Source organism: Hypanus sabinus, chromosome 4, assembly GCF_030144855.1.
Source record: "Hypanus sabinus isolate sHypSab1 chromosome 4, sHypSab1.hap1, whole genome shotgun sequence".
NCBI classification, from domain to species: Eukaryota; Metazoa; Chordata; class Chondrichthyes; order Myliobatiformes; family Dasyatidae; genus Hypanus; species Hypanus sabinus.
The window spans coordinates 35,506,656-35,528,963 of record NC_082709.1 but is presented as its reverse complement, the minus strand read 5'-3'; positions in this window follow the sequence as shown (position 1 = coordinate 35,528,963).

Genomic DNA, 22,308 nt, shown 5'->3' with positions numbered 1-22,308 from the left:
TTATAAATGGGATGGTTGATATTGAACTGACTAAATTCAAATTCAATCCTTTCCCATGTCAGAAGCAGTGGCATATTCCCATCCAAAGAGGAATGCAATCCTTACAGGAAACCGTAGATTCCCTCTATAAATTTGATAAAAGAACTTCTCTATTTATCTCGCCCAAGTTTGGTGTGGCAAAGGTAGGTCTGGGCTTGTGTCCTGTGTTGCAGCCTGTTTCAGCCATCCAGGGAAAAAGGCATTAGAGGTGGTGTGAGATCCAACATACAATGCGAGTGTTGTCTTGGACGTTTTTCTCGTGATAGCAAGGCCCTGTTGGAAATTGGTAATCTGGAATACGGCAAGTTTGGTTCACTGGTTCATTGGTGAGACTGACATCGGGGCAGCTACAAGGCCTTGGTTGTAGCTTGGGCCAGGGCCTCATGTTGCAGGGTTGCCTGTCGGAGCTGCCTTGGTTGAAGACCCAGACATGGTGTGGTGCATCATCCATGCTGGGTTGGGGACTGTCCCTCCCATCAATGCTGCCCGGTAATGTTCACTCAGTGGAAGATGAGCTAGTTTGCATTCATCTGTTGCTGCACCGTTTTTCAGTGCGTAGTGATCAGACTGCCGCGGGCTCATTCTCACCGACAACATCCCATGCACCATTAATCTAGAGAGCATGACACTCAGGGACTTGGGCTATATTTCTTTGTGTGAATGTATGTTTGCTACTATCTTTTATGTGCTATATGTGCCTTGTGCTGTGTATGATAGTCAGTACTATATTTTGCACCTTGGCTCCTGAGGAACACTGTTTCGTTTGGCTGTATCTATGCGTATACTTGTTTGGTTGAATGACAATTAAACTTGAACTAATTCAACAGACATAACCACAAATTCTGCAAGGGTTGACTCGTAAAAATATAAATATTGCCTAGATCTGGCCAATGGCTTCTGGTCATACCCACTTCTTCAAAGTGACAGAGATTACACAGTCTTTACAGCACCTGATGGCTCAAAATATCAGTGGACCAGATTCCCACAAGGTTTTTGGAATAGTCCACAAATACTTTTGCAGAAGTCATTCATACACTACAAGGAACACCAGATGTTTGTGCATATGTTGATGACATATATTGCATAGTCAACATATTAGGTGAGCATTTAACACAGACTGAGGCTGTCATTAAAAAGTTGATGGACAGAGGCTATGTAATTAACATTAAAAAATATCAACTCTTACAAAGAAGTAATTTTCCAAGGGATGTGGTTTAACCACTGAATATGGACAAAAAAGTCACTTGAGTCAGATATCAAAAGACCCTACAAACCTTATATTCAACCCCGAGAGCAACTGAATTATGTTAGAGCTTTTATACATGCTGTGCTCAATTGTAAAACCATTCTATGACAGATACACACCAAAACATGACAAGCCTTTTGATTTTACTGCAGGACATTATGAGACACTGGAAAAATTGATGAATACAATTAAGAAAGCATTAAGCAATGGACGAGAGACCTAATTAAAATCTCCTGTTCTGCAATTTTGTGTTTGTCCAAAAACCACTAGCCGTCTGCACTAATGACGGAGGAGAACCACAAGTCATCATACACTACGCCTCATGTAACCTTTCACCAACAGAACAGAAATTTACTGCCTTACATCGATGACTTAATGTGATATTCCACAAGGCTATTGCAAGGGGACAAACCAATTGTTATACAGAGTTTGTGGCTTTGAAAAATGATAGCAGATTACCAACAAATGAATGGAGAGCTACCAAAACAAGATCTGGGAAACGACAAATACTTCTACAAGGTGACACCTTAAGGTGGGAATACTTTCCTGAATGCTATGTTTTACATCTTTACTTATCATGGAAGATGCAGAAACGTCTTCTCTGTGACCTAATGTAGCACAACATCCTTGAGGGTACTATTCTGAAATATGGTACTGGGATGGATCAGCGATGAAAATCCAGAATGGGACTCATACAGCTCAATTTGTGGAGGATAAAGCCCTAGAATTATGTCTAAAACAAGTAAATACAACAGTGCTAATCTTGATATGAGTGACTCTAATTATGTTAGGAGTGCAGTAGAAAGGGATCTTCCCATCTGGTCAACCAGCAGCTGAACACACAGAGGTAAACTATTTCCACATTTATCCATGTGGAAGAATATTTATGAATTATTATTGAGTAGATCACTAGTACAGGTGTTACACATTCCAGGGAAGTCTGCAGGCCTGTTTCACAGATATGGTAATAAACAAGTGAAATAAGCTAATAAACTCTTCTTGGGCTTCCAGCTGGGTATAGGTATTGACTTTAACCAAAGTTTTAATGACAAACTCTGCCATCTTCATTGGGGATGATGCTTGTCGTGTCTAGTCCAGTGGTATATATGCCCCCGTCATCCGTTCATCCTGATTGGTTAGCCATCATCCAATCAGATTTCTGCTGTTCCACCTTGCTTACAAACAAATTCCAGTTTTACTTAGAGCGCGACCTTCATCTTTGTTAAAATTTTTCCCTTCCAGTTTTATTTCAATGGCTTCCTTCACCAGGCGATGCCAAAAGCAATTGGCGTAGCACTGTAGTTTTGGGCCGTACAAGTCAATCCTATGGCCATTTTGAATGCAATGTTCTGCTACTGTCGATTTCTCCGGGTAAAAGCACTTGATCTGCTACCAAGTTAAACAAGCTGCCAGGATGGACCTGACTACAGTAAGGAAGGCTGGGGTTTTGGTAGTAACTAAATAACAAATAAAAAATAACCAGGATAATATTTTGAAAATTCTCCTGGATACAGCTAAACCCAATTCCAACATGATACAAATATGAAGCTGATAGTGAAGGTAAGGTTTGGCTTTGCCACCCTAAAAGTGATACGAAGCAAATTCCTCCTCCCCACAACTGGGAAGCACTGATTCAACAAGCCCACCAAGAATTCGGATTCAATTATAGAAGCAGACAAACCACTCATGTGAAGTTAACCATGTTATATTGGCCGTCTTGCATGTTGAATGATTGTAAATGATCTGTTGCAAACAGTGAAGAAAGTCTGGCCTATATTAAAGGGGCAGTCGCAGCACCACCTCTTACGAGACAAGCAAAACCAATTGCATTAATGCAAGTGTGGCAAATTCAGATTCAGATTCAGATTCAGTTTATTGTCATTTAGAAACCACAGATGCAATGCAGTTTAAAAATGAGACAACGTTCCTCCAGAATGATATCACAAAAGTATATGACAAAACAGACTACATCAGAAAATCCACGTAATGTTTGGCAATCCCCAATCCAGAGTCCGGAGAGGCTGCTGCATATTAATATCGCGCTACCGTCTAGCGTGTTCCCCGGAAAGGAGCTCCAAATCCACCAGATGAAAACAAGACCAAAAACTAAAGCTACAAGACCTGCACAAAACCACATAATTACAACATATAGTTACAACAGTGCAAACAATAGCATAATTGATAAAAAAAAACAGACTATGGGCACAGTAAAAATAGTCCAAAGATGTTAAAGGACTGTAAGCTCAAAAGAAAAGGAAAGAAAAGAAATTGATTATATAGGTTCATTTCTGAAATACCAAAGCAACCCACCTTATTGGAAACCTAAGAAGTGTATTCTTGTAATAATTGACCTCTATATTGGATATAAATGGCTAGTCTCCATGACTTCTTGTAGTTCGACTGTAGCTGCCTCAACTCTCTAAACCTCCATAGTCTCAAATGCTGGCATCCCTGCCGGTATACATGCTGACCGAGGGACTCCTTTCAATGGTAAAGACTTTCAAGCCATGTGTGAACAAACAGGCATACTAGTGGAGTAACAGACACAAAATGCTGGTGGAACGCTGCAGGCCAGGCAGCATCCATAGGAAGAAGTACAGTCGTCGTTTCGTTCCGAGATCCTTCGTTAGTACCAGTGGAGAACAGCAGTCCATTCCACTCACAATTGAGTGGCTTGATGGAGCCAAAGAATCAAGAGATTAAGGAGGCCTGGTAAATCTGGTCTACTCTAGAGGCCATAAGAAGGCTACAATTGTCGCCGAACTGCAACCGTTCATGAACGAAGTGCCAATTGCAAAAGTACACAGGAATGTTGCACCTTATTTCTTAATGTACAATGCCCACCTAAATGCACCCCTGGTCGTTATCTCAAGGAACTGAGAGGGTTTATGGGAACTCAAAAGAAAGCAAAAGATCCTGACAAGAAAGTTTGGATACTGTAAAATGGGGACTGAGTCCTAGAAAAGAAATTCCAAAGGAATAATTCCATCCTAGATGGAAACCTCCTTGTCTCATTATCCAGGTTATGAATGAGAGGAACTGTGGTAAGCAAGACCAAGAAGGGAAACAAGATTGTAAGTAAAACTGTCCACATAAACAACTTCAAACCTGCCCCAGCAGGATTTATCACCAAAGAATGAATGGGACTCTTTAGATTGGCACATAGGTCCACTACAGAACCCCTACACCTAATGGGAAGGGGGATAAGATGTATTGAAAAGATAAAATGCATGTTTAGATCTATAAAGAAAGGTAACAATTGCCATTCATAGGAACATAGAAACATAGAAAACCTGCAGCACAATACAGGCCCTTCAGTCCACAAAGCTGTACTGAACATGTCCTTACCTTAGAAATTATCTAGGCTTACCCATAGCCCTCTATTTTTCTAAGCTCCATGTACTTATCCAGGAGTCTCTTAAAAGACCCTATCATACCTGCCTCCAACACCGTCACTGGCAGCCCATTCCATGCACTCACCACTCTCTGCATAAAAAAACTTACCCCTGACATCTCCTCTTTACTTACTTCCAAACACCTTAAAACTGTGTCCTCCCATGCTAGCCATTTCAGCATTGGGAAGGAGCCTCTGACTATCCACACGATCAATGCCTTTCATCATCTTGTACCCCTCTATCTCATCCTCCATCGCTCCAAGGAGAAAAGGCCAAGTTCACTCAACCTATTCTCATAAAGTATACTCCCCAATCCAGGCAACATCCTCGCAAATCTTCTATGCACCCTTTCTATGGTTTCCACATCCTTCCTGGAGTGAGGCAACCAGAATTGAACATAGTATTCCAAGTAGGGAATATGAGGAATAGCTCATAGACACATTATCCAGGGATAATGCACTCAGAATGCATTGTTTTTAGAGTAAGAAGGACTCAAACTCCAGTAAGAAATGTTGCTCTTGTTACACTTTGCCTTTAATATTTGTGCTTATAACAACGTTATTCAGTGTTGCCTTACTTAAATTTTGTTTTTCAGCATATGGAGTCACATTTAGTACAGAAATTATCTCATCTGGCTCGGACACCCATAAACATAATGCCTCAGAGAATATTGCATTAAGAAGCTCTACAAGTAGTGACTTTTTTAATTTAAATGTCACCAGGTGGCCCTCTTGGTCGTATGTGAGCTAATGCTCTGGAACCCCTAATCCTTGCCTCTGGCAAAGTAATTATTTTTATCCACTTAAACATTCACTCTGACCACATTGCTGATGAAATGAACATAATAGATTGGAAGGCAAATAATCACTTACAGAAATGATTAATAACACCCAAACAAAACTGAAAGATTGCAGCCCAAATGCTGAAGGTAAACTAATCGCGGAATTCCTTGATATGAACCTGCTACACTTGAGAAAAGAATAACCACTGTTACATCATTGAAAGATTCTACTTATGGGAACATGAGACCAGCATAAAACTCTATTTTTTAATGAAGACTTCTACATTAGACATATTTCTTATTGCATTTTACCTTTATGCCCAACAATTATATGAACATACTTACTATGTACTAAGATTTTAGACATTTCCATTTCTCCAGTTATGGCCACTATTTCACTCCATTGTTAAATGCCAATGTAACAAGACAATTTTCTGCATTTCTGTTTTATATTCTAAATGGTTAAGGGAAGCCCTCGATTTGAGTTTTTGCATGGGAAGATAAGATGGAAGGAATGACTGAAGCAGGAGTTAAGATGAAATGAACATGTTTTCATCACTGGCCAATTGAAATTGATAAGTCCCATAATCTTAATTCCATAGACAATTGTATCAACCCAGATTTCCCATTCGCCCTTAATCAAACAGTCTTGAATAGTTTATACTGTGGTGCAAATAGTAGCTTACAATGAAAATTAGTTCAGAATTATTGGTGTCCTTACAAATTAAATGATATTTCTGATAGACTTTGACTACAAGTTGGAAAAACTGGGTAAACAAGCCCATGATAAAGAGGATCTAGTGCTTTCCTGGCATGTATGATGACTAAACTATTCTTTTATAAAGGTGTGACAAATGTTACTGTTGGAGACCAATTGTTAATGTTAAATTTTTTGGTGGCACTGTTAATAGACAATGTCACATGCATAGACACCATGAGGTCCTCTGTTGTTTGGGGTCAACCGTCGATATTGCGTCCTAGCTGTCTATGTGATACACAAGCCAGGGCAGTATGGTGTGGAAAGCAAGCTGTTGCACCACATTTCCACAGAGCTGATGAATCCAAAGGAATGGCAAAAACTGATATACTTTGGCACCAGTGGTGTTGCAGAAGTTGTCCCTCAGCATCGAACTCAACATTGGACTGCATTAGAGACTCTGTCTCTGGATTTTTCCCTCAGGGTTTACTCCTGAAGCCTTCTCCTTGAGTGGGTATAGCCGCAAGGCAGCGGAGGTTTGAGGTTAGAGTTATCCTTCTTATAGGTGAGCTGCCAAGCATGGCTGATGAGCTTCATCTGCCTGAAGTGACTGGTTGCAAGGCGCCGGTGCCCTACCTTTAGCTCTTCTGTCAGTAGAAGTGGTTCTGCTGAGCTTCGAAGCTAAAGCCAGGAGCTAGAATTGTTTGTCAGAGGCTATTTTAAGATGCATACCATTGGGAGCTTGTTTCCACTACTTCTCCTGGCTACAACAAACTTAAGGAACATGTACATAGACAAGCCTTCAATTATTGCTATATATTCAGTCACATGTTATTATTGTCAATTGGTAGAAAAGAAACAATTTGGCTCAAAACAATTTTCATGATATATTTAAAAAAAGTACCCGAGTACATACAGCTACCTGCATGACTATGCCACACTCACATACCACTATCAAATGATCACCCACTTTTTAAGATTTATAGAGAAACAACTCTTGGAGTAATCTGTTTAGTTAATCTAAATTGTGTATTTCATGTGTTACAAATGAGGAGCAAATCTGATGGACAGGAGGGTACAGAATTGCCAATGCCCGCCCCCCCCTTTTTGAGAATCGCAAGATCGCTATTATTTCGGGTCTGAGACCCAGGAAATGAGAGAGATACACAGCATGCCAGTAATGAGAGAGAGAGACGCAGGATAACAGAAAAGGCAGTTGTTATTGACAATGCAGGAATACACAAAAAGTGGAATGTCTCCTAACAAAAGCAGAACGGAACCACTGATTACTGCTATTGTCTCTTGGAGAAGGAATTGTGTATTGAGTACTGTACTATTCATTGAAACCTCTCAGGGGGCAGCCAGAGTGGTCTGGTTGAGGAATTGCATCATCACAACCTGATTGACATCTGAGACCCCATGAGTGAGGATAAAAGTCGGGTCTGGGGAACACCCCTCAGACACACCAGAAGAAACATTATGAGACCGGTGGGGGGCTTGTGTGTGTGTCCATCCTTGCCTGCGTGGCAAGTCCTCCACGGAACAGTCTAGCTAAAGGACGGATATGGATCCAAATCGTAACAAGGAAAGTTGGCAAGTTTTTCTCTCTTGCTCTCTCTCCAATAATTGCCACACAGTGATCAGCAACGACGGCAGCCTATACGAACTGAACTGAACTTTATATTACCATCGGACAATTCATTATCCCCTAGACAACGATAGATCTTATTTCTTATTGATTATTATTATACCCACACTTTTAGGTTTAGTATTGACGACGTATATTATCTGTATATTTGCATTGATATTATTTTTGTGTATTCTTACTAATAAATACTCTTAAAAATAGTATCATCAGACTTCAATGGATACTCCTATCTTTGCTGATAAGACACCCGGTTACGGGGTTCGTAACACAAGACAGAAATGCAAGTCAAGTTTTAAAGAACAATTTATGATGGATATCAAGAAGGACTTGATATTCAGAAGCAATGGTTAGAAGAAACTCAGTCAAATCTAAAGAATATATCTCTATACAGGGTATATCACAATAGTAACTGAACTGTCACAATCAGACGAGTCAGGCACCTCCTTCCAAAAGTGCCCTTTGAGGCCTATACAAAGCCAATATCTGGCTTAATGCTCTATCAGAAACTATAGTTACGATCTTTCTAGCTGTTGCAAATTTAGCTTCAGAGCAGTGAATATAGTTTCAGGGTGAATTGGCACTACTATAAATTGGATTCAAGAATTTTTTACAATTTTCCAATGGACAATTGCCTCAGCCACTGCAATTATTGTTCTTATTGTTTCTACAATTGAAATATTGAAACTTGTAAGGAGAGAGTTTGGTGACTCTGTTTCTTGTATAATGGCTCCACTCCTAGACTCCGCTAACTCCCATACCTGACCTGCACTATAATGGTTTATTTCTCATATGTCTGCTTTGCTATACACTATCCCATACTCACGTTTAACCTTGTCCTCTAGTTCCTCCTTAACTTTGGAAGAGTGAAGAGCAGGGAGCACCCTAATCATGCTATACTTACTTCTCTCCTTTTCCTGATCACTAATGTTGTGTATGGATGTGTGTGTTTCGCACCTCATCTTGCCGGGGACTAGTTTGCATCTATCAGAACTAATTGGTTTAATAAAACTGAAGAGGTGTAGTATAAGACAATGAATTATTTAATTGGCACAATCACTGACCACTTGAGACAACCACTTAAGAGTTCAGAGTAAGTTTATTTTCAAAGTACATAGATACAACCCTGTGATTCGTTTCCTTGTGTGTATACTCAATCAATAATAGAATAATAACCATGATAGAATCAATGAATGACTACACCAACTTGGCATTTAACTCAAGTGCAAAAGACAACAAACTGTTCAAATACAAAAAGAAACAAATAAGAATAATAAATAAATGAATAACCAGATAGTATTGAGAACATGGGACAAAGAGTCCTTGAAAGTGAGTCCATAGGTCATGGGAACATTTAAATGATGGGGCAAGTGAGGATGAATTCTCCTTTAGTTCAAAATCCTGATGGTTGTGGGGTGATAAATATTCCAGAAACTGGTGGTCTGAGTCCCGAGGCTCCTATATCTTCTTCCTGATGGCAGCAGTGGGAAGAGAGCATGGTGGTGGGGGTCCCTGATGTTAGATGCTGCTTTCCTACAACATTTCATGCAGACATGCTCAACAGTGGGGAGGGCTTTACCCATGATGGACTGGGCTGTTTTCACTACTTTTTGCAGAATTTTCCAACATTCAGGAACATCAGTGTTTCCATACCAGGCTGTGATGCAGAATGCCAATGTACTCTCCACTACACATCTACCGAAGTTTGTCAAAGTTTTAGATGTCACGCTGAATCTTCCCACACTCCTAAGGTGCTGCTGTGCTTTCTTCATAATTGCACTTATGCTTCAGGCCCAAGGACAAGTCCCCTGAAATGATAACACTGAGGAATTTAAAGTTGCTGATCCTTTCCACATCTGTGTCAAGATCCAATCACAGACCCAGTACTGTGCACACAGTGATATTAATTGACTAACAAATCCCAAGGTACAAACAAAGTTAGCATCAAAGTTCAGGCAGAGATCAAAACATCCAGAGAAATCCAAAAACTAGAATCAAGCAGTCAATATTTAGACCAGCAGAGTACAGATACAAATGCTGGAAAGGCTCAAGAAAATTCATTGGCACGATCTAGCAACAAGCAGGTGAAAATACAGGACTGAAATACACTGAGCAATAAACAGAGAGGCAGATGATAGGTGGAACACAATGAGACGCAGGTGGCAGCAATACAGGTAATAATGAGAAGCAGATGAGAGACGGAGTAGAGCAGGAATGGGGACCAGAGCACATGGCAATACAAAACCACAGACTGACAGCTAGGGGGAAACACACAAAAAGACAGAGTTCAAATAGATCCTCCAGAAAACTGGTTTATAGACCTCTGGTCTACTACTCCTGAAGTCAATAATCAGCTTCTTGTTCTTGGTGACACTGAGTGAGAGGTTATTGTTATGACACCACTCAAACAGATTTTCAATCTCCCTTCTATTTGCTAATTTATCACCACCTTTGATTCAGCCTATTACGTTCAGAGCCCCTTTATAAGACTAAACGGGATTGGGAAAGAGAGCTTAGTTTTAGTATTTCTAGTGAGAATTGGGATAGAATTCTTCAATTAGTTAATACATCATCATTATGTGCCAAACATTCACTAATACAATTTAAGGTTGTACATAGGGCCCATATGTCCAAGGATAAATTAGCTCATTTTTACTCTCATATAAGTCCTATTTGTGATAGATGTCATTCTGAAATTGCATCTTTAACTCACATGTTTTGGTCGTGTTCATTTTTGGAGAAATATTGGAAAGATATTTTTGATATTATTTCTGCGGTTTTGAATATTGATTTACAACCTCATCCTATTACTGCAATTTTTGGTTTACCAATGTTAGATTCACAGCATTTATCTTCTTCAGCCTGTCGAATGATTGCATTTCTAACTCTGATGGCTAGAAGATCTATATTGTTGAATTGGAAAGAAATTGATCCTCCCACTGTATTTAATTGGTTCTCTCAAACTATGTTATGTTTAAATTTAGAAAAAATTAGAAGTGGTACTTTTGAGACTTCTATTAAATTTGAAAAGTTATGGAGACCATTTATTCAACATTTTCATATGATGTAATATGACCCTGTGCCAAGTACATTTGATTTCCTAGCTTTTAGCTTATGTATTTTGAGAGGACCGGAAGTGACGGCATTGATGAATACTTATTTTTGTGAGATATTATAAACAGCCCACTTTTTTTCCCTTCTCTTTTGTTTGTTTTTTTTTCTTTTATATTACTTATTAGTTATAGTTATTAGATTAGATTAGTTAGTTTTGCATTATATAAATTTTTTTTTGTTTTTTTTCCTTTCTTTTTTCTGTTTTTTTATATTATACATTATGAAATATTTAGATTTACTATGTCCATACATATATCTTATGGCTTATGTCTTGGTAAACTCATTTATATTGTAACTATTATGTATGTTTTTTTTTCATATGTAATGGAATGTGTATGTTGGTAATTTCTTTATCAATATATCATCTGTATTCTGTCCATATTACTAATATTAATAAAAAGATTTAGAAAGAAAGAATGATTCAGCCTATGACAGTGGTATCATCAGCAAACTTGAATATGATATTGGAGCTGTGTTTAGCCTCACAGTCATAAATGTAAAGCGAGTAGAGCAGGGAACTTAACACATAGCCTTGTGATGCATCTGTGCTGATTAAAATCGTGGAGGAGATGTTGTTTCTAAACAGAACCGACTGGGATCTGCAAGTGAGGAAATTGAGGATCCAACTGCACAAGGAGATACTGAGGCCAAGGTCTTGAAGCTTAATGATTAGTGTTGAATGGATAATGGTATTGAATGCTGAGCTAGATTTGATAAAGAGCATCCTGACGTATGCATCTTTCCTGTCCAGATGTTTGTGGATTGATTGAACACTTCAATAGAAGATGTACTAATAAATTGGAAGGTTTACGTACTCAGGGAAGTTAGCTTCACAGCATAATTTGAGGGAACCTGGGATCTGTGTCTCCAAGAAGCTTAAAAGTTGTTTGTGTCATAAGGTACTTAAAAGAAAATCACATATGTGTGAAGTCATCCAAGTGGTAATGATACTATAAAAATTGACAGCAGTTCAGGGTTATTAAGAATGGGGTAAGGAGCATCAAGGAGCTTGAAAGAAACATGGGTTAAAGTAGAGACTATTTCTCTTTCTTCAATTTCTAAGACAGATGACTGGTCCGTCTACATTGTTGGTATGTCTTTTTAGCTTATAGGAATTGTACTTGTGTTTTGGAAATCCTTTGTGGTTTAGAAATGGTTTGTAAATGGATAGGCTTTTATATAATAGAAAATCGTCTATGAATTTTAAATATTTTTTAAGAATGTTGTTAGGATTTAAATGTGTATCACTGAAAGTAAGTGAACTGTGTTTCAACTTTGTTGGCTGGGAGTATCTTCTCCTCGGTAGGGTGGGGGGGGGGGACCCATTTCATATACAGTGGATACTGGCAGCTAAATTCACCCTGATGAATTTAGGGAATTCAGGGAAGTGAACTAGTCTTTGAAAATTGGGTAGTTATAAGCATATCCTCCCTTTGCTGAGGGTACTTGTGGCTATTTTTATCAGGTAAGATTCATGGTTTTCATTTGAGTTTAGAATTTTTGTGGTCAGCAATCCTATTTCCATCACAAGTCAAGATGAGATTCACAAGAATGATCCCAGGAATGAATGGCATAGCTTTTAAGGATTGTTTGATGGCTTGGGGCCTGTCCTCAATACAGTTCAAGGAGCTCAGAAGGATGAGGGTGAATCTTATTGAAACCCACTAAATATGGAAAGGCCTGAGCAGAGTGGATGTGGACCAAGCTGAATGTATATAAATATTGCTGTTTGTTTTCAGAATCAATCATATTAAGTTGTTGCAGCTTGTGTAAACATTACAAAGCTACTGTTCTAACAGATAATGGTCTTTGTTGACTCTTGTGTGTTCAGTGATTTCATTTTCCTTCAGATCATAAGACATAGGAAGAGAATTTGACCATTAAATCTGCTCCTCCATTCTATCATGGGCTGATTTCTTTTCCCTCTCAGTCTGATTTTCCCACCTTCTCCCCATAACCTTTAACTCCATTATTAATCAAAAATGTATTAACCTCTGCTTTAAATATACCCAATGATTAGGCCTTCACAGCTGTCTGTGGTAATAATTGCTGTAGGTTCACCATCCTCTGGCTAAAGAAATTCTTCCTAATTTCTGTCCGAAAGGGACACGCTTATAGTCTGAGGCTGTGCTGTCTGGCCCTAAACTCTCCCACTAATCCTCTCCATGTCCGCTCTACCTAGGCCTTTCAATATTCATAGTTCAATGAGATTACCCCCCTTCTTCAAACTCCAGTGAGTACAGGTCCAGAGCCATTAAATTTCCTCATGCATTAACCCTTTCGTTCCCAGGATTTTTTTCATAAACCCCCTCTGGAATCTCTCCAATGCCAGCACATTTTTCTTAGATACAGGGACCAAAACTGCTCACAACATTCCAAATGATTCCAATGTTTTCAATTATGCTTGCAAGGTCAAAAGTGGACTGCAAGCTCTGGATACACAATTTGAAGGCTGTACTTGTCTAAACTATTTTTTCTGTGTCTGACTATATTCCTCTCTATGCCTTATAAGAAAATAATGCACATAACTTACAAAGCTGGGAGTTCTGCAGTGCATATGCTGAACAGCACAACTATCTCTGTCTGCAATGTGTTATCAATATACCATGAAATTGGCCAACCAATTGTATTATATTGAATGTACACTGGGTGGTCATTCCTGGCCTGTATAACTACTCTCCCCTATGATTAACAAGTAAAATTCATTAACCCTTATTGTTTATGGGAGAAAAAAGCAGAGTTTCCTGCGATTTCCTGGAGTTCTCTTTTTTTCAATATATCCTCTGTTCATGAAGTTGAAGTTCTCCAACTTGCAAGCCTACTTCATTGTCCACTTCATTGAACATTTCTGGTTATGTTGCACCATTTCTCACTTCAGTACAAGCTAAAGCTGAAGAAAATAGCTAGTTTTGGTATGTCACCCATGGCTTTAGTAAACTTCTACAGATGGACCATGGAGAACATTCCAACTGGTTGTATCGTCACCTGCTATGGAGGCTTCAATCGATGCATAGAATCAAAAGAGGCTGCAGAGAGTTGTGGACTCAGCCAGCTCCATTATTGGCACAAACCTCCCTACCACTGGAGACATCTTCAAAACACAGTGCCTCAAGAAGGACCCTCACCATCTGGGATATACCCTTTCTTCTTTGCAAACATCAGAGAAGAGGTACCAGAAGCCAAAAATACAAACAGTTTCTCCCCCTTCACCATCAGATTTCTGAATAGAAACTCACTATTTCTTCTTGGCACTATCTATACATTTATTTATTTGTTTTTATAACTTATAGTAATTTTTTATGCTTTACATTGTACTTGCTGCTACAACAAAACAACAATTTCACATCAAATGTCAGTGATCAAAAACCTGATTCTGAGATAGGTAAGAATCCCTTTTCACACTCACAGAGAAGAGCTTGGTTTGGATAAAGAGGATGGATTCAGGGGGCACAACATCTTGCAGGCTTAACAAGATCCCAGATGAGATATTGACTCATGTTAGTATCCGGAGTCTCATTTGACTCTATACTAATAGAATATTCTGGAAATGTAGCTGTTGCATTCCACTTTGACCTAGATGTTGAGCGTTTTGTTTGCATGTTGTCATTTTAACCTCTCCTATAGCAGGCAAAGTTATCACTGCATGGGATAAAAGTTGCCATAACTTCTCTGTTCCTCAACAGGGCACGACGTACAGATGTGCACAGAATGACTCACAATGGCAAAGACTGCAAGCTCCTAGTTCATCTAACTTGATTTAAGCAGATCATCTTTTCTGCATTCTCTCAACTTAGAACAATTCTCCTTTCAATCTTTTCATTTCTAGGCAAAAACAGGTTTCAGATAAACCACTGACTGATATTTAGTGCATGCTATCCTTGAAACACTCAATCTAATTTTAGCATTTGTGCAAAGTTAAGGGCTGATTTTCCCAGCCAAATCTATCAACTTAACCTTCCAACACCACACCTCCCCCATCCAAGAAGTTCAAATGAAAAGAATTGTCAAAGCAGTAATAAGTTGCCGAACCATCAATGATCTTTCATTATATCTGGAAGGTTCCTCTGAAACCTAATTCATACATCCCAGGCTCTGAGGTTCCCTGGTCTGTGAATTTGTCTCCACGAAGGTAAGCTTCAATGGAAAGGTGGATTTTGAAATAATCCTTCTCAAGGCCCTTAGAATGAACAAAATGCAGGCTGCCATGGTGGCAGACAGTGCTCTTCCGGTTCAGGGCGTCTGAGTACAGAGTTCAATCCTGGCCTCCTCTGTTAGGAGTCTGTACGTCCTTCCCACGGAAAGCATGGGTTTTCCAAGTGCTCTGGTTTCACTCCGCAGTCCACCGGTAGATTAATTGGTCATTGTAAATTGCCCCATGATCAGAATTAAAGCAGGTTTGTTGGGGGTTGGGTTGCTGGGGCAGTACTGCTCAAAAAGGCCAGGAGGGCCTACTCTGCACTCATTTGGCAAATACATAAATAAATAGAGAGATAAATACTAAAGCTACCCAGAAACATTAAAGACTTTAACGTATGCACTTTCTGCCACTGAGTAACAAGGAAGCACCCTTATTGACTCAACATCACTATTACAGCAGTCCTTAGATCAAGTTCAATGGGATTAATGTCATTGCAATGGATCACTGAGCCAAACAACTCCTGTAGTGAGAAACACTTCTGACTGAGAGCCTGCTTGCAATGCTCCAGCCTCCAGTGTAGGTGGGAGAATGGTGCTCCATGCTCACTTCCTGAGCACTTTGGGGGCTCCTTTGCAAACGTTTGTGACAGATGGCACTCCTCCAATGGTCTTCCCCATCTGAGTAAATCCCAAGGGAATGCTGGGGAAGACCTGCTTTCAATCTGCGCTAGCTTGATGCCAAGTAGTGGCGGCCAAACTGCACTTTTCTTTTAGGCCATCTGAAGGCAGGTCTTCAGTTCTGTTCAGCCACAGTAGTTAACACCCAGGATCACTTTTATATTGTTAGATTTCACTACTACATTCTTTCCACTTCCACTTTTGCTTTTTATGTTTGACTTAAAATGCGTGCAGCCTCTTTCTTCAAAATTACAAACTGTAATCATTAGGTAGTAAAATAATTCTGCCACTTTCTCGGCCAGGTTGATAGTGCAAGACTCACATCACTTAGTTTCTTCATCATCAGGAGAATCTGGCAGGGGAAAGTGGAGCAATTTTCTATGACAATGTATTTGAGATGGTAAGAAAAGAAAGAAGGTCAAACGACTTTGATATATGTTGAACAACATGAATATAATCCATCAGCAGAGAATCAGAATAAAAAGGGGACACACAATATTGGTATTAAAGCTCCAACCTTGCTTTTACCAAGGTCGAGGTCAGGTAGTTGTGACTTTCTAGGCCATGCTGTTGGTAGAAAGTGGGACAATCGTTCTTTATTTCATTTCCTTCAGCAATACCAAGAGCAGAATTCCTTGTCTTTATTGATATTTTGAAGAATTGTTTCCTAAACAATAGGGCATCATGGTAACGTCGACAAGGCAGCATTATGACATATAAGGTGGCACGATCTGAAGATTGAGGTTCAATTCTCACTGCTGTCTGTAACGAATTTGTGCATTCTTGCGGTGACTGTGTGGGCTTCCGCAAGGTGCTGCGCCTTCTATTCAGATTCTAAAGATGTATGGGTTAGGGTTAGTGTGGTGAACTACATATACCTGTCTGGACACGCCCCCCCGCTGACTGCTCCTGTGGCTCCTTCCACAGATCCCGGTATAAAGGCGATTGGAGGCACAGCCCCGGCCTCAGTCTCCAGGATGTAGTGTGGTGGTCATTTGCTGCTTGTTCTTTCTTCCAGACAATAAAAGCCTATACCTCGCCTCACGTCTCCGAGAGTTATTGATGGTGCATCAGTTAGTAAGTTGTGCTCAATCTATGCTGGCATCAGAAGCATGCTGACTCCTGTGAGCAGCCCCAGCACATCTTGGACTATGTGACCGTTGGCGCAAGAAGTTTCCATGTACATACAACAAATAAAGGTAATCAGTTTTTATTTTTAATATATTGTTCAACATAGCTTTGAAAGTAAAATCCTCTTTAGGAACTTAAATCTTTTCAATGTCATCGGTATAGCCTAATGTTGGATGTAGGTGACCAGATGCCCCTCTCGGTAAACTATTACATATATTCCATGCCGAGGATTGTCTTTGAAAGAAGAACATCAGCATATTTAGTGAGGTCAGCTTTCTTTGCAAACAGAGGCGATGTATTTCTACCTTTTATTGAGTAAGCCTCTTGATGAACCGGCATACTTGGCCTTAAATCTAAACAATAACACACTGCTATTTTAATCAGGATTGTTGTTGCATGTAGCATTACTGGAGAATTGAAATTATTTTCCATTAATGGTGATGATTATCAGGATAAAGCACAGCTGGATCACTTATAATATGATAAAGTGCAGACTTTAAATGCTTATTACATATTCATGGAAAATACAAAGTTGATTTTCGTCTTCTCTCGATCCTGTGCCATTAAGTAAAACAGTAAATTATTTTAGTCAGGAGGGTGAAGTGTTAAATTAACTTTGCTGGGCAGAAACCAGTGGTGAATCTGTTGTTCAAAACAAAGCCTATTTTCATGATTCAGAACTCCCAGTGGAAAAGAACACTTATTGTGAGCATATTTGAGGAACAGAGAGTGAACAGGCTGCGATCTACTGCCTAGTTTGCAGTTCCTCGACAAAGGATGAATTTAACTAACATTTTCTATAGGACTGAAAGCGAATCCCAGTACTTACCTATGCTTGTCAATATTGGACTGACATTGATCAGAAGCTTCAGTGGATGCTCATTATTTCTGCCCTTTTGTTCCAAAATAGTCACTTCATCCATTTGTGATGCAGGGCAAAATGCGGTGCTCACTGTGGGAAATCGAGCCCAAAGAAGGTGAGGCTTGGAGCTTGGGATGAAAAACCTAGGTGTGATTATTTTGGCGGACCTGTCCTGGACCCAGCACGTAAGTGCAATTATGAAGAAAGCATGGCACTGCCTCTACTTTCTTAGGAGTTTGTGGAGATTTGACATGATGACTAAAACTTTGAGGGACATCCATAGATGTGTGGTGGAGAGTATATTGATTGGCTCAATCACAGCCTAGTATGAAAACACCAATGAACAGTGGAAAATCCTACTAAAAGTAGGGGATATGACTCAGTCCATCATGGGTAAAGCTCTCCCACCATTGAGCACATCTACATGAACTGCTGGCACAGCATCCATCATCCAGGATCCCACTTCCGAGGCCATGCTCTCTTCTCACTGCTGCCATCAGGAAGAAGGTACAGGATCCTCCAGATATGCAGCACCAGGTTCAGGAACAGTTATTACCCCTCAACTATTAGGCTCTTGGACCAAAGGGGATAATTTCATTCAACTTCACTTGCAGCATCATTGAAATGTCCCACAACCAATGGACCCACTTTCAAGGACTCTTCATCGTATGTTCTCAATACTTATTGCTTATTTATTTATCATTATTATATCTTCTTTTTGTATTTGCACAGTTTGTTGTCTTCTGCACTCTGGTTGAACATCCTAGTTGAATGAACTTTCCTGATGAAGGGTCTCGGTCTGAAACATGCCAGGCAGCATCAGAAAGGAAAAAAAAATGAATTACTGTTTCAACCACCATATTTAGAAGATTAAGCATAATCTTACTTATTGAACACAAGAACATCTGACCAATAAATACATATTTTTCTCAGTACATGCACAAACTTGAGTTCCACATTGAAATTATATGCTGAAATTAATTGCTTCTGAATTTCATCTTGCACATATTCATATTTCTGTAATGTGACAATATACCACTTCCAAGTTACACACTAATTAGACAACATATTACAACATACCTGTAAATATCTATGCAAGTACTTATCCCTTATTTGTGATTGCACTTTAGAACCAGAGCACAAATATATCATATTGAAAAGATTGAATCAGACTAAATTCACCTGACATACACTTGAGCTTTACATATTATTCCCCAGCCACTCATGGAACACCATCTCCTGCATCAATATTTATGGCTTCTGTTATCTGTAAGGAAAGGTGGGAACAGGAGTACAGCAACAGAGTAGACAGGTGGCTGATTACAATGAACAAAAGAGATGTAAGTGTAATTTCAACATGGAATGTATAATAAAAATGCTTTTGGAGAAATAGAACATAATTGTCTTATATGTAACAGTAAACAGCCTCAGATGGCATGCTTTACTTTGTTTTGATGAGATGTGCTCACATGCAGTCTTAACCTATTTTCTCCAGTTGCCGTGGGATCCATCGCATTTTATTTTCTGTACTGCTGTTTAATGAAATTTGTACATTTTAAATTTCCAAAAGGTTTGCTGAAAATAAAAAAAAAGCAGAAGAGATTTTTTTTACCATCCCTGGTGATCCTGAATGCATTTTGAAAATTGAATTGATAAACTAGAAAGTCAGAATTACTTTGCAGCAACACTGTTTTCAATTCAGATAAACATCTACAGTAAAAAAAAAGCACACACAGATTATCATTAAGAAGAAAGAGTGTGTCATATCATAACCTGATGGAAAATAGTTCTTTAGGCACTTCAATTTTTCTTAAAATAGAAATTTTGATTCTGGTATCATAGACTGAGAAACGGTGGGCTGTGAGTAAAACCCGGAATAAGAACTTTTTCTGTCTGCCATTGCTTCTTTTCATGTTAAATGTAGAAATCCAGTTTGAGACATGACAAGTTACTTGAGAAAATGGTAACAATTCTGTCTCCAGACTTAAGAAAAGGATGACTACGTAACTGGCAATTGAACTGCTTGTTTTAAAATAAAAATAATACATTTGGGAAATTAGAGCAATCTTTGATGGACTTGGAACAGTAAGACTTCTGGTATAAGCTATATAATGAGTTGAGATCAAAACTTATTTATCTTAAAACCTTTCTCTTATTAGGCTGGGCTAATAAAGGATAGGTGTGGCTAACAAATATTGGAATGAATACTAACTTCTTTAATATAATTCTTTATTCTTTATAATTGATGAATGTTTTTCTGCTGCATGTCATACCAACACGTCACAGCAAATTACTAATGTATAGAAATGTATATGATGAATACAGTTGAAGCTAGAAGGGAAAATAAGGAGTTACTTGTATACTTCAGTTTGCCGGTTTGGAACTTCTGTACTTAACTTTTCAATATTTACCATATCATTCTTTGATGTTCCAGTAGTCATGGTATACACTGTGCTGCAAGGTTTGCAAATCTTTTATTTAGGACATGCATTTTCAAAAGTAGCATGTCCACAACTAGTTCTGGGAAAACACTTTGCTCCCCTGCCTGCAGATCCAAAAAAAAACTGGGTATCACTGCATTAAGTCATTGGTACTCTCAAATCTTCTGATCATTTACTGCTAAAATTGTTTGGATATGAAATCTAATTAGTCTCTCTCTCTCTCTCTCTCTCTCTCTCGAACACTTGTACAAAGAGCAAGTTTCTACAATTTGAAGATTTTCTTGACTTGGAATGATATTGAAATAACCTGTTGCCAAACTAATGGCATTCAACCTAAAAAGTAATTATTCTGTGGGCAATAGTGCCAGACATATTAGTTTTTCCAGCAGTTTTATATTTGGGATGGCATTTGACTGACTGAGAAATGGTCTCTTGCTCTCATTGTCTTATCAATAAAATCAGGTATACCCCATTCAGCTGCAGGGTTTTGTGCTTCGACGTCAACAATTCCTTTGCCCTGCCCCTCCCCCCCATAGATGCTAACCAACCGACTGAGTTGCTTCTCATCCCAGCAACGACAGTCTCTCGTGTATCTGAGGCTACCCCTTCCAACAGTCAAGATAACCCACCATCTAGTGGCTGAAGGTGGTAATAACACCCTCGCGTTGCTTCAAGCAGTCACATTGATCCTACATAAACATTGGTTCAGGAGCTTTCTGGTTGAGGTCTGTAATACCCCCGTACAGGTGGATTTGCTGCCGTTGAGAGATGGAGCAAAATATCTGGGAGTGACTGGCAATGGGAAAGAGCAGAATGGGAGTAACGTGCAAGCAGTGCTGATACTTCTGAGTAGAATTTATTTCTGGGTCTTTTACCAAGTCTGTCTCCTAGATCCACAGCTTTAGATTGCACTATACTATGAAGAAAACCAGAAGTGTGCCAAGCACTTCAAGCATTATCTGATAAGGTGTTAATATAAGATTATTATGGATTGCCGACGTTATAATTCCATCTGTCAGTAATCAGATTCACAGTTAGGTAACCCATGTCACTACTTTCAATGATTTGTGTAGACAGGCACCCAGGTTTCACCTATTGTGTGAGTTTTGTTATCCAAGTTGTATATTATTCACTCCAGCTCTTCTGATAGCAATCAAGTGATGTTCAGTCCAGGACTGTCACTAGAGCCATTGCCTCATTTCAAAATGGGAAAATTCATATTTTGTTCCAGTCACTGGGATTTTTGGCACAGTAAAGAGCTTGGCGACAGTAAGGCTCCTTTGGTGGCCTTGGAAGTTATTTTGTTTAGAAAAACTGCATGGGAGAGGCCCTCCCGGCTCAATGAACTGCACCCCTCAGCAGACCCGCCTATTGAACACTAATCAGAGGACAGTTTATAATAACCAGTTAAACTACTAACTGTTACATCTTTAGATGTGGGTGGAAATTGGAGCAGCCGGAGGAAACTCACATGGTTCAGGGGAAGAACGTACGAAGTCCTTGCGTGTGGTGCTGGAATTGAACTCTGAACACTGGAATATCCCGAGCGTCATGCTAATCGCTATGCAGCCAAGGCACCCAAATAGTCTAAATATTCCAAAGCATTTTTGCAGCCAATTAAGTCATGTTGAAGTGAGGTGAGTGTAACTGCCCTCGATGACAAAGTGGTATTTGATTCATTGTAACACCAAGGAGGCCTGATAAAACTAAAAGTCAATGGGCATTAATGGAGTCATACCTTGAGGAAGGGAAAATAGTTGTTGGAGCTCCCAGGACATTATTACAGGGCTTCCACAGGGTCATGACCTATGCCCAGTCGCTTACAGTTGCTTCACTAATAAACTTCTTTCCATCATAAGCCTTCAATGAGAATGAGAACCATGTTTATTTTCATTGGCTTACATGCCATGAAATTTTTTGACAGCAATACAGTGTGAAGACATAACAGTTATTATAAAATACGAAGTAAATGACTAGTGCAAATAAAAGGAATGATGAGATAGTGATCACGGGTTCATCAGAAACCTGACGGTGAAGGGCAGGAAACTGTTTCCAAATTATTGAGCATGAGTGCTCAGGCTCCTGTACTTCCTCCTCAATGGTAACAATGAGTAGAGGGTCCAAAGTAATGATGATTGGTAA